General features: G+C 35.1%; 1 long non-coding RNA gene across 1 annotated transcript; it reads right to left on the bottom strand.

Annotated features, from left to right (window-relative positions):
• Positions 1–1,734: 1,734 nt before the first annotated feature.
• On the bottom strand, positions 1,735–5,833 carry LOC121949236. The gene is made up of 3 exons (XR_006106219.1): positions 5,690–5,833; positions 2,342–2,413; positions 1,735–2,102 (listed from the first exon to the last, which is right to left on the bottom strand). It is a non-coding gene; the product is annotated as an uncharacterized LOC121949236 (long non-coding RNA).
• Positions 5,834–11,037: the final 5,204 nt, after the last annotated feature.

Raw genomic sequence — 11,037 nt, 5'->3', positions numbered from 1 at the left:
CTGTCCCATAAACAGCTTAAAACCACATTAAACTGCATAAAATAGCCTTCCAAAACACGCCATTGCATAGAAAGTTGCAAAATGGTCCAAAAACATGATGATTTGAAAGGTCGAAAAAATGACAAAAAAAGCAAGGCTATACTAAGGCAAAAATGTCAAAATTTGACCCATCCCAAAAACAGCTGAAAACCGCATTAAACTGTATACAATAGCCTATCGACACATGCCATTCCAAACCACCCCAATGCATAGAAAGTCGCAAAATGGTCCAAAAACATCATAATTTGAAAGGTCGATAAAATGACAAAAAATACAAGGCTATAGTAAGGCAAAAATGTCAAAGTTTGACGCATCCCAAAAACAGCTGAAAACCGCATTAAACTGTATACAATAGCCTATCGACACATGCCATATCATAGAAAGTTGCAAAAAGGGCAAAAAACATAAAAATTTGGCATGTCGAAAAAATGACCGAGAATGCAAGGCTATAGTAAAGCAAAAATGTCAAAATTTGACCCGTCCCAAAAACGGCTGAAAACAGTTTAAAACCACCTTAAATAGCGTGCAAAGACATGCCATAGCATAGAAAGTTGCACATACAACCAAAAACACCATAACATGGCACGTCTTTAAAAACACCTGGATGCAATACTATAGTATGGCGAAAAATGTCGTAAAAAATACGTCATGTCCCAAAAACTGATGAAAACCACATATTATAACTTGTAGGGATGCGTCATACTATACAAAGTAGAAAAAAAGGCCAAAAGCGTCACAATTTATCATGTCCAAAAATTCACAGAAAATGCCATTATATAGTATGTCGAAAATTTCAAATTTGAAAAAATCAAAAAAATGCCTGAAAACAACATATTATAACTTGTAGAGACGCGTTATAGTATGCAAAGTGGGGAAAAAAGACCTAAAATGTCATAATTTAGCATGTCAAAAAAATCACCGAAAATGCCATACTACAGTATGTCCAAAAATGTCAAATTTTGATAAGTTAAAAAAATGCCTAAGAAATGACACATAATAATAATTTATTAAGATAACTTGCAGAGACGTGTCATCGTATGCAAAGTGGGAAAAAAAGGGCCAAAAACAACATAATTTAGCATGTCTAAAAAATTGCTGAAAAGGCCATGGTATAGTATGGCAAAAAACGTCAAATTTTTGACATGTCAAAAAAAACAGCTAAAAACAACAAGTTATAGCTTGTCAAGACATGTTTTAGTATACTATGTTCAAAAAATGGCCAAAAACATCATAAAATAGCATGTCGAAAAAAATGCCTGAAAATGACATGATATAATATGATGAAAAACGTGCTAATATGCTAATATAGAAATACTATATTAGCATGTTTTGAGATACTACACTATGATTTTTTCGATATGTTTTCGGCTATGATTCTGCTCACCCAAAATGCTATGATTTTTCCAAAATGTTATGCTATGATTTTTTTCTTTTTTTTAAGTTACATACTAAGAACTTTTTTAGACATACTTACTTTTTTGGCATACTATATCATGACTCTTTTTTGACATAATGTACTGACTTTTTTAGCCTTCTAAAGTAGGAATTTTTTTCAGCAGATTATGCAATGCATTTTTAAAAAATGTTTTATGACACACTATACCTTGACTTTTTCATGGCACACGACATTTTATTTTTATTTATTTTTTTTACAGAGTATACTATGGCATTTTTTATGACACACTATACAATGACATGTTTTTTTGTGACATATTATACCGTCTTTGTCATTTTTTTTAAATTAAATTCTTTTCTATGACTTTCGATAACATACCAGTCTATGAAGTTTTTATTCGCTTTCATGGCATACTATACTACAACTTTTTCTGTCACTTTTATGACATACTATCCTATCACATTTTTTGGCATTTTTTTGCATGTTGCACCATGACCTTCCATGGCAAATTACATTATGACTTTTTTCATGAAAGACACTTTTAGTTCAATGGTTTCATTTAACATTTGAAACAAGCAAACATCACTCCTGATCAGCGATGCCATCTCTGATTTTGCAGAAGTGCCCTCGGGGCAAAGCAAGTTCAACGTCCTCGATGTATCATCACCTGAAACAAAGATTTGAATTGTTGTTTCTACCATAGAATGAGCCTGAATATCTACAAATGGAGCAGACGCTCGTCCACTTTGTCCCCCATGTTTCTACAGAAGTCCATAACAGCGACAAAACGCTGCGTCTACAGAGAACCATTCATGTTTTTGCATGCGCTTGACATCAGTTGGTTGCAATCTAAAACCTCACTGCAAGATGCTGCTAAATCTTATACGCTAGACCAGTCGTACTCACCTTACGGGCTGCAGGCGAAATCTGGTCCCTGATGAGATGCTGGGTGCTGGGTGCCGCCCCCCCGGGGATATTCTAACAAACAAGAAAAAAAAGTGATTTGATTCACACTTGGAAATGATTTTGTACTTTTAGTATACATTAGGTACCGGAGTGCATACAACAGCATCACAACAAAGAAAAAGTCAGAGGAGGATCTCTGCACCCCCCAACAGAGATCCTAGCTAAGCCCCTAATGTCCTAAAATCCTAAAAAAGTCCTAAAGTCCAACAATCCTAGAAACATCCTGCAATCCTACAAATGTCCTCAAATCATAGAAACATCCTTAAATCCCGAAAAAGGTCCTGAAATCCTATGTCATACATTCCTAGAAACGTCCTTAAATCCTATAAAAGTCCTAAAATCCTAGAAATGTGCATTAAGTACCAGAGTGCAAACAACAGTGCTAGTGGACCATCCCCCACATCCCCCGATCCTAGAAATGACCTAAAATCCTGGAAATGTCCTAAAATCCTAGAAATGTCTTAAAATTCTAGAAATGTACTTAAGTCTGAGAAATGTCCTAAAAGTCCTAAAAAAGTCTAAATCCTAGAAACATCCTGAAATCCCTGAAATGCCCTGAAATCCAAGAGAGAGTCCTAAAATATTTTTTAAAAAGTCCTAAAATTCTATGTTCTTCCTAGAAATGTCCTAAAATCCTAGAAACATGGGACTGCTGCTACTGTCCCCTGGCCTCCTGTCATTTTGCAAAAGTGCCACCCAAGCAAAGCATGTTGAGTATCCGTGCACTGCACCTTTAAGACTAAAAAGATTGTATTTTGGCTGGTAACTGGGATACAGTGTGGAGTGAACTGGACGTGCCAACTGGGAGTAAACAAAGGAAAAATCTGCAAAAGTACACGGGAAAAAAGTGCATAAACAGTGATAAACAGTGAACCAAATAACTACAACATCCTGGGATCAAAACTGGCCACATTTGATTTTCACATCATCCTTTGCTTACTTTGACCTTTCATTTCCTGTTCTATTTCTGACTGTAGAACAAAAGGGGCAAAGTATCATGAAACAGTCTTCTTAAAAAAAACAACAGATTTGTTTTTGCTTGTTTCTCTGAGTGAAGGCCAAAAAGCTGTCATGAAGATGAAACGGAAAAAGAAATTCTCAGCAGCAAAGTCTATTCTCGGAGCTGGCAGAATGGAAATGTCAGCGTTGTGTTTCTTTCACTGGAGTGCCAGTTATTTAAAGCTCAGACTGCTGCAACAAAACAGCAAAATTAGCATTATTCAGCAGCAGGTTCGAGCTACAAACATCCTCTGTGTTCCCGCTAAAAGAAGGGGCTTTGCTGGGTCACATGGGAGCAATAATGATAATTATCATGGTGGTATTTGTGTTCCACTTTTCTTGGCAAATGTATTAATAAAGACAAAAAAAGGAACAAGGATCTGACTGAATATATAGTCTACTGTGCCTGAAAGAGCCCTTTGTCTTAACTGTATACACACTGTGAGGCAGTGATGTAAATAGTTTCAAAAATGAGAGTCAGTCTAAGGGACTGTTCTTTATTCATCAGAGGAGGGATGAAGCTGTTTTTTTTGTACCCTCCCCAAAGCCACAAATATTTTTACTTGAGCCTCTCTGAGTGACTCGGGGACATGCATGAAGCATTCGTCCTACACGATGTCGATGTCAAAAATGTTAAAATCCAACAATGATGTAGCTACAGTACAATTTTACAGTTTCTGGCTGCAATAAATGGTGTAATTTTGGCAGGTGGACCATGGGTTTTCTTTAAAAATAAATAAAAAAGAAAGAAAAAAAACAAATACCCACAACAATACCCACAATTTAAAAAAAAAAAGAATTCATTTTTAAATCACCAACATTTTTAAAAGAAAAAGAAAACTCACTAAAAATGTTTACAGACAGAAAATCACCAAAAGGTTTTGAAGGAAAAAAATTGCCAACTTAAAAAAAATAATAATAATAAAATAAAATTACTACCCAGACCTGCGGGCCTAGGGGTTTGAAAGGCATGTTTTCTTTTTTTTTTGGCTGAAAGATAAATACATAACCATTTAAAAATGGATGCCTATCACATAGGCCAAAATAGAAAACACAGTCTGTCCACAGTGCTTAAAGAATTATTTCACATGCCTCCAAGTTTTTGCACCTGCCCTCTCATAAATAACAAACAGTCCCTAAAAATGATTAAAAAAAACCTAAATATAATAATCTGTCCATACTTGTGTTTGTCTTAATGTTCTTTAATGAATTTACAACCTTTAACAAAAATACAGACTATTTTTTCAACCCTGTTTAATGCATTTTTTTCAAATGAAAGCATTTGTAAATTATTGTTTCTACTCAGAGCTAATTACTAGCACCAATACTTTTAACATCACAATTAAAAATTACTGTTTTTTTTAAAAAAAGATTTTCAGGATATATAAAATAGCAGTGTGCATATAAAACATCAAAATAATGTCTTCAAATCCTATAAATGCCCCTGCTGTGAGACATAAACAGGGTGTTTTAAATTAGTATTTTAAGTTACTCTCATGTACATGCTTACATGGGAGTCAGTTGTTTTGATTTAAAAGCAATTTTAAAAAATGTGATTGTAGCTTTTGAGGAAAAATAACAGTCTGTGTTCAGCCTCCAGCTCCTGTTAATCACCAGCATGTCTGAGCAGTTATTTCCAAAAGGATGTTTGGGTCAAAATTTTCCACAAACTGAAGCTGTTTCCGGCAGCTCCACCAAGCTACTTACTGCCATCATTTCAGAGCCTGCAGCTTAATTTAACCCTTTGAAACCTGAGCAGATTGGCGTGATTTCCCATCAAAAAACATTGGAAGAAGGCAATGAAAAACTTAAATACATATAACCCAAAAAATTTGCAACAAATTAGTACAAAGCAGAAGAAAATTACCTGAAATCACCTCAAATAAATACACAAAAAAACAAATCAAGTAAAAGAGTTATAAAAGCACCTTATAAATGTTTTTTTAAAAAATAAAACAAAATCTATTAAAAAATCTTTAAAAAAAAATAGTGTTTTATAATTACTAATTTCTTGTTAAGTTTTGCCTTTTTTCCCCGAAAGAAATTGAAAAAATACGTGTTTAACGTGTGTGAATGCTTTCACAGGACTTCTCTGGGAGGCTGTTTGTTTTTAGTCCGCTCAGTTTAGGAAAGTGACGTCTGTTTTGCTGTGTTTTTGTTTGGTTGTTGAACAGCAGGTTGGCTTGATTTAGCTGATTTAGGCTGAAGCGCCTCCATGAAACCAACACAAACATTTCACTGCGTAAAAATACGTTGATCAACGAGCAACAAAAAAAAAAGCGTACTCACCCAAACATTTCCCATGACAGCAAAGCTTTCTGCGTCAGGTGATTCAGCCCAAAAAGTGCTGACTAATGACTAACACAAGTTTTTTGATTTTTTTTGCAAAACCGGAGCAAAAGGGCAGCCAGCGTTTTCTCCTCAGGAGCTGTCATGGAGCCGATCACCAATCAGGAACCACCGCAGCCAATCACAGCAGCCCACCTGCGGCTCACGAGACACACAAAAATAAAATTAAAAAAAACGTCTTTGGCAATAAAATGTTCCCAGATATCTTTATTTAAAATATAATATTTCTCAATGTGCAAATAGGCCCTTTTGTTATTTTTTTATTTTTATTATTTTATCAATGTACACTTCTTCCCAGAGACTTTAATGAGAAGGTCTTTTTTTTTAATCACTATTTTAAATGACAGCATGTTGTCTTTAACCGTGAAATCTGGGCACATTGGTTTGATTTCTTTCAAAAACATGGGAAGAAAGCAAAAACAACTTGATAAGAAATTACCACAAACAAAAAAAAAGAAAATAACTTGAAAAATAGCAATTAAAGAAAGTAAAAAAACAACAATGAAAAAAAAAAAATATGACCTGCAAAAAACATGCACACATTTTCTGTAACATTCTTTTAAATATATAACAATATAATAATAGTTTTTTTCCCCTATTACAAAAAAAATCTAATATTTTCTCCCTTTCTCGCTCATCTCTCTTTTTTTTAAACTAGTTTTCAGGTAGTGTTTTTATTTATGTATTTATTTATTTTAACATTTTACTCATGTCTTGCTTATTGCACTTAGTGTTACGTTCAGCGTGTATAAAATGTGCTATGCAAATAATGTCTGATTGATTGTTTGATTGATTGATTGATATTGCCTTTTCTTCATGTTTTCAAAAGAAATCAAACCAATCTATAGTTGTATTAGGTTTATAAAAAGTACCTGAATGCAGCACAAGAAAACTGATGTCGATCCAGGTGTCAAAGGGTTAATGCGAGTTTGGGTTGTAACAGTGTACATGTACCATGTACATTTACAGGAACATGTTTATCAACGTCTTTGATAATTATTTTTAATAGTTTTCAACTTACCTTAACGAACAGACTCCAATTCAAATCCAGCCTGAGGTTCACGGGTTTACAGTCGGAGGTGATAAACTCTTCAGACGCTTCAGTTCACACTGTTGTTGTACAGTCTGTCGTTTCCAGGACGACGACACCCTCAAAGTCACAGCATAATACTGTAGTTTTCACTGTGTGGATGAGAGACGGAGATGTTAACTGCAGAAAATAAATAATCAAGAACAACAAGATACAGTCTATAATCTACATGAACAATAGTTCAATGCGACTTCTAAAACACCAACTTTTCAAGCAAATTTGACCCGTAACTCACCTAATAACTGCTTAGTGGAAACTGCACCAAACTCAATTTCAGCCTCTGAAACAACCCACACTTCTGCTTTCTAAGCTTTTCACTATAACTCGCAGCAACAGCTATATAATCAGGCGCCAGAAGACATGTTTTATTTATGTACAGGTTACATTTGGTTGTTATTGTAGTTTCCACGGAGCAGTTTTTGTCACATATTTCAGGAAAGCTGGCAGCAGTGAAGTTGTTGGAATGCAGCCTCCTGCGTTGGCTTGAATACCTTAAATCTTGTATTACAGGATTTTGTAGGATTAGGGTTTATTATGGTGTTGAGGGGATTTAGGTACATAAGTCCCACGAGTTGGGAAATTGAACTTGAATGGAATGATATTTGTGTGTGTGTGTGTGTGTGTGTGTTTAAACGTTGTCTCGACTGCAGGTGTTTATGTATGTCAGAGATACTCAACTTGCTTTGCTTAGGGGCCACTTTCGTAAAATGACAGGAGGCCAGGGGCCAGTCGCAGCAGCCCCATACATGTTTCCAGGATTTTAGGACATTTCTCAGATTTTAGGATGTTTCTACAATTCTAGGAGATTTGTAGGATGTTAGGAGATTTCTCGCATTTTGTTTGTTTCTAGGATTTCAAAACGTTTTGCATATTTGAGGATGTTTCTAGGATTTTAGGACATTTCTATGATTTTAGAATGGTTCTAGGAGTTATGACCATCCTCGGATTTAAGGATGTTTCTACGATTTTAGGAGATTTCTCAAATTTAAGGACATTTCGAAAATTTTAGGGTGTTTGTAGTATTTTAGGGCATTTGTAGGAATTTAGGAGATTTCTCGTTTTTAGGACATTTCCTGGATTTTAGGACTTTTTTTGGATATTGTTTAGCTCGGACCTCTGACAGGTGGGTGGGAAAGCTGAGTATCACTGATGTACATTGTTCGCTTCTGCCTTCACATATAAATCACACAGACACATTAGAACTCATGAGTTCATTTTCTGAAGACAAATTTTTTATTAAGAAATAAAAAAAGTTTTACACCTTGTAAAACCTGTTCAAACACATATATTTTTTTTTCATTTTTTTTCACCTAGCTTACAGGTTGGCCATAGAAATAAAAAATTAAACCTTTCAAAGTCTTTTAAAAATGTTTTTTTTTCTTCACCAAGAATTAAAAAAACATTTTCCCATGTACATTCTCAAAAAAAGAAGGGCTGGCATACAGTATAATGCAGGAAAGACAGAGGCATTGTCATTGGAGACCATGATCAGTATGAGTCTGGTAACACAGAGGATGGGGAGGATGAGCGGGGCTACATTTCCCAGGGTGCTGAGATCACCGTCTTTTTAGGAAGAAAAGATGATTTTACAGCCTTTTGTGTCTTTGTTAGGATCTCGTCCTCACAGGTCAAAACTTGAATCAAAGCTAAAAATGCAATAAAACCCCAAAACAATTAGGTTTAATACGATATGCAACACAGGTTTGCTGCGTGAGGACGACAACTTTTTCAAACTTTAAACCATAAAATAAAGATGATCTTTGCATTTGGGAAATAGAGCCCCATTTATCTTCCTTTGCACAGAGTGACTTCAGTGATAAAAAAAGATTTTGTGTCACCTCTATGCAGCCCAAAAATCACATCTGTACGGTCTTAACGTTGCATCTTTTTCACAGAAACGAGACAATCAGATTCTGAATCCTGCAGATATGGTGGCGATTTTCATATGAACGCGATGGAGGCAACATGGGATTTAGAATCAGGTTATCTGTTCCTGTGCAGATGAAGTTTGGTTCTTCAGTTTTTTTTTGATAAAGCACTAAGGTTGCAGGGTTTGGCGAAGTGGAGTTAGATAGAAATGTCTGAATAAGCAGAATGTAGAAATTGCATACGAGGTTTAAAAAGAAAAGCCCACATTTGATATGGTGCAATCTGGTTTTTATTGGATTTACTGCCTCTGTTGCAGAGGGGCAGGCTTCCCAAAAGCAGCCGAGATTAGTCCAAGCAAACAAATTACAGTTACAAGCCTTACATTGTAGATCTGGGAGATATCGTTGATGTGTTGTTGGTTAGAAATGAGGAACTTTGGTGGTGCTTTTGGGACGCTGCCTGATTTTGAGCAACGGAGCAGATAGGCAGGTAGGAAGATGGTGGGCTTAGTGGCAGTGTTACTGTGTTTCATACCCCTCACAAACTCACAACTTAGCAGTCTGTCACAGAAATAAAAAAAAAAAAACAAACAGCAATTCGCTAAGAAATTCAGTTTGATGTGACAAAATTTTAGTATCATTCTCAGTGCATTTCAAACCACGAGATCTTTGATGGAATAGTGGTTTAGTTTGGTTAAGCTCCACACTGCAAAGCATTTTGTGGCGGGTTTTTAATTTAATTGGACCCTGAAGATTCAAATTTTCTTCATTAAGAATTCACAGGCTGTCGTGTTACTTCAAAGGTTAGTACCACCTCTTGGGAAAAAAAACAGCAAGAAAATATTCTACAAAGTATTGCACATAACAAATCGTAGTTTTTTTGTGTTTTTTTTGCTTGTTTTTTTTTTGTTTTTGATTGATAGTTGTACATGTTACTCCAATGACAGAGGTTCAAATACACTATATTTGGAATACAAAAGGCAAATGTGACAGACACACGATCAAAAAAAACAAAAAAACAAAGAAAACTGCTGAATTCAATAAAATACGGTCGGTAAAAATTAAAAAAAAAAAAAAAAGTTCTTCTTTTTTTCACCCCTAAAAAATAAATCTTCAGAAACTTTTACATTCACCCGCAGGTGACTTTCACATTTCAACATTCGGCGGTAAAAACTTGTGCATCGCTAATGCTTCGATTCTCTTGCAAATTCATTATCTCTGAGAAAAAGATCGGTTAGCTTAGGTTAAGGTTTTACGTAGGCTAACTGAAGGGGAGTGTAAGAAGGCAGAGGGACTGGTACATACTGTTAATATACACAGAGAGGCAGAATAAACCAATAAATGACTGCATTAGTTATTATTTCTGGTTCACATTTACCCACCGAGAGAAGGATCTTTGCACAAGGGAGGAATTTCTGAGAGTTTTCAGAATATGGAGGCTCATAAATCTAAATATATATATATTTTTTAAATCAGTTTTTACATTTTGCAAAATTGAACGTAAGGTAGAATATTTAACAATCAATTTTTGTGCCATAAATAATTTTGTAAATATTGTATTTCCGATGCTGTTGTTCTTACTGGAAGGAGCTGACAGATCTCGTCTTTCAGCATTTTTTCTGTTTTTTTTAACCGCAGTGCAAAGATCCTTCAGGGGGAACTGAGAACCAGATCTGTACAAAAGTTTACGATTAAAACGAAGCTTTGTATCTGTATTAAAATGGGAAGGTCTGGAATGGGAGCTTAGCTGTACAAAGACGACTTATATAGGAAAAGTTTGTTACTGTATGAAAATAGATGTCTGCTGTGGATTTGGTTTCACAAATCCCTTTTAATGATATGAACTACTTTATTCTATTCGAAAAAAATTAAATAAAAATAAGCTTAGATGACGCACAAAATGAGGCCCTGGTCTGACCATCACTTGGTTGTGATGTCGTTGGTCAAATTCCTGCAACGCACGAGTGCTGGATATGAACATTTTGATCTATTTTTATCTGAAGCACTTAAAGCTAAAAGCTTAAGAGTTTTGAAAGTATTAAGATTTTTTTTATTTTTACAATGAAAGCCAATAAGGACCCTGAATAAAAACATGGCAGTGTTTTTTTTTCTTTTGGCCTCATCATTTGATATGAAGTCCATAGTCCAAAAATAAGGTGCAATAATAACTCATTTGACTCGCTCTTTTTGGATAAAATGTGATTTTTTTTTCATCCTGTGTGGCAAAGAACTGATCCGATGGCCTTTCGAGCTGGACAAAAACATCAATTTCGATTGCTACCGTTTAAAACCGGCTCTCGGTCACCCACAGTTACAAGTCTGATATTTTT

This window comes from Plectropomus leopardus, chromosome 2, assembly GCF_008729295.1.
Source record: "Plectropomus leopardus isolate mb chromosome 2, YSFRI_Pleo_2.0, whole genome shotgun sequence".
In the NCBI taxonomy this organism is placed as follows: Eukaryota; Metazoa; Chordata; class Actinopteri; order Perciformes; family Serranidae; genus Plectropomus; species Plectropomus leopardus.
Note: the sequence above shows the minus strand (reverse complement) of the source record. Positions and strands in the feature narration are given on the sequence as shown.